The following is a 3,283-nucleotide window of genomic DNA, read 5'->3' on the forward strand; positions in this document are numbered from 1 at the left end:
AGATAAGCAGAAACTAAGGGAATTTGTTAAAACCAGACCAACCTTACAAGACATCCTAAAGGGAGTCCTTTGATCAGAGAACCAAAAATAGCAAATAATATTATACTTGAGAAAGACTGAGAGCTTTTCCCCTGAAATTGGGGACAAGACAGGATGCCCACACTTACCACTTCTACTCAATATTGTATTAAAAGTCCTAGTCAGAGTAACAAGATGAGAAAAAGAAATAAAAGGTATCAAGATTGGAAAAACAGAAGTAAAATGATCTCTATTAGCAGATGACTTTGTTTGTTTTCTTTCAAAAATGTATTATAAAATATTTCAAACAGAAACAGACTAGTACAATGAACCCCATGTGTCCATAATCTACTTTCAAAAACTATCAACTAATGGCTAATCTTTATATATATATAAAATCCCTTCACCCATATCAAATCTGTTGCTTAATTATCTATCTATTTTTCCTCCATACACCTCCCCTCCCATTCCTGGTAACCAACCAAGAAAATTTCCTTCCCTGTGTAAACCTTTCTTTGACTTTTTACAATAATGGACTCATCAAATATTTGTCCTTCTGTAATTGACTTACTTCCTTCAGTATAATGTCCTCAAAGTTCATCCACACTGTGAGGTGATTCACTGATTCTTCATTATTCTTTAATGTTGTATGGTTTTCATTGTGTGTATGTACTGTAGTTTGGTTACCCACTCATCTGTTAATGGGCACTTAGGTTTTTCCCATCTCTTTGCTATTGTATATAGTGCTGCAGTGAACATGGGCACACATATATCTATCCATGCCCTGGGTCTCACCTCTTTAGGATATACCTTGTAATGGGATTCTTGGATCAAATGGTATTTCTATTTCCAACATTTTAAGGAAGCACCATACAGCTTTCCACAGTGGTTGTACCATTTTACAGTTCTATCAACAGTGTATGAGAGTTCTAATCTCTCCACATTCTAATCAGTATTTGTTGTTTTCTTTCCTGTTGAGCTTTGCTATCATTGCTGGAGTAAGATGATATCTCATTGTTATTTTGATTTGCATCTCTCTAATGGCTAATGATTATGAACATTTCTTCATGTGTTTTTTGACTGACTGAATACTTTCTTTGGTGAAGTATCTGCTCATACATATCCTTTCCCCATTTTTGAACTGGATTGTTTGTCTTTTTGATGTTGAGGTGTTGAAGTTTTCTATAAATTTTAGACATAAGCCCCTTGTCAGATATGTCGTTGCCCAAAAATTTTTTGCCAATCTGTAGGTTCTCCTTTTTCTCTTTTGGAGAAGTCTTTTGATGCATATAAGCATTTAATTTTTAGAAGGTCCCAGTCATCTAGTTTCTCTTTTGCTGTTTATGCAGTTTGGGTTATGCTTGATAGTCTATTTACACCATAAATTTGGGCCCCTAAGTTTGCCCCTATTTTATCTTTGATGAATTTTATAGTTTTGCATTTTATGTTTAGGTCTTTGATCCATCTTAAGTTTGTTTTTGTGTATGGTGTGAGGTATAGATTTTGTTTCATTTTTCTGCAAATGACATCCAGTTTTGCCAGCACCAGTTATTGAAGAGACTATTTCCAAGCATATGATTTGATACTCTATATAGAAAATCTCAAAGAATCTACAAGAACACTTCAGAGGTGATAGAAGAATTCAGAAAAGTTGCAGGGTACAAGGGCACAAAAAAAAATCATTTGAATTTCTATACACTAGCAATGAGAAATTAGGGAAACAATTACAATTACAATAGCATCTAAGAGAATAAAACAACTACAAATAAATCTAAGCAGGGACATGAAGGACTTATACAAGAGATTAAAGAAAACTTAAATAAATGGAAAAGTGTTCCATGTTCATGGATTAGAAGGCTTAATATTGCCACGATGTCAATACTAATACTGCCCAAAGCAATCTATAGATTCAATGCAGTCCTGACTAAAATTCTTTACAGAAATGGAAGAACCAATCCTCAACTTTATATGGAATGGCAAGAGGTCTCAAATGCCTGAAACAATGTCTTAAGAAAAGAACAAAGTAGGAGGACTCACACTTCCTGATTTTAAAACATACTATACAGCTACAGTAATGAAAAACTGCCTAGCACTGGTAAAACAATAGTATCATAGACCAATAGAGTAGAATTGAAAGTCCAGAACTAAACCCACACATCAATGGTCAATGTATTTTCAGTAAATGGTGCTGGAAAAAAGTGGATTTCCACATGCAGAAAAAATGAAACATAATTGATGACTCACACCATATGAAAAAATTCAAAATGGATTAAGAATTTAACTGTAAAAAACCATTAAATTCTTAGAAGATCAAGCAGGTGCAATGCTGTCAGGTCTAGCTTTCAACAATGGATTACCTAATATAATAATAAATGCACAAACAGCAAAAGAAAAAAATAAATAAAGGAACCTCAGAAAAATTAAAAATGTTTGTTCATCAAAAGACTTTACAAAAAGAAGTGAAAAGACAAACTACCAACTGGGAGAATATCATCAGAACCCATATATCTAACAAGAATATAATAACCAAATATAACTTTGACAACTCAACAACAAAAAGAAAAATAACTCAGTCACAAAATTTGCAAAGTACTTAAGTAGACATTTCACCAAAGAGGACATTCAAATGGAAACCAAACACATGAAAAGATGCTCAACATTATTAGCCAGCAGAGAGATGCAAATCAAAACCACAACGAGATACCATTTTAATCCTACTAGGATAGGTAAGATTTGGGGGGAAAAAAAATAAAGAATATTATAGCTGTTGTGGAAAACAATGTGGCAATTCCTGAAAAAACTAAAGTTAAAACTACTGTATGTTCCAGCAATTCCACTCCTAGGTATATTCCCCAAAGACTTGAAAGCAGAGACTCAAACAGAGACTTGTACACCAATGTTTACTGCAGCACTATTCACAACAGCTAAAAAGTAGAAGCAAAGTAAATGTTCATCAACAGATGAACTGTTAACAAAAAGTGGTACATACATACATACATATAGCACAAGAAACAAAGTTTTGATACATGCTACAATATGGATGGAGCTTAAAGATGATGCTAAGTCAATCACAAAAGGACAAATATTGTATAACCTCACTGATATAAAAAGACAAGAAAAGGCAAACGTATAGAGACCAATGTTTGTTAGTGGTTACCAGAGGTGGGAAGGAACTGGTAGGGAGCAGTTAATGGTGATGGAAAAATTGCATTGATTGAGGGTAGGGTTATACAGACAATTACTGTAATTGATGTCAATAAGTTGT

The sequence above is a fragment of the Orycteropus afer genome, unplaced genomic scaffold (genome assembly GCF_000298275.1).
Source record: "Orycteropus afer afer isolate SDZICR_OR568_19922 unplaced genomic scaffold, OryAfe1.0 scaffold00152, whole genome shotgun sequence".
In the NCBI taxonomy this organism is placed as follows: Eukaryota; Metazoa; Chordata; class Mammalia; order Tubulidentata; family Orycteropodidae; genus Orycteropus; species Orycteropus afer.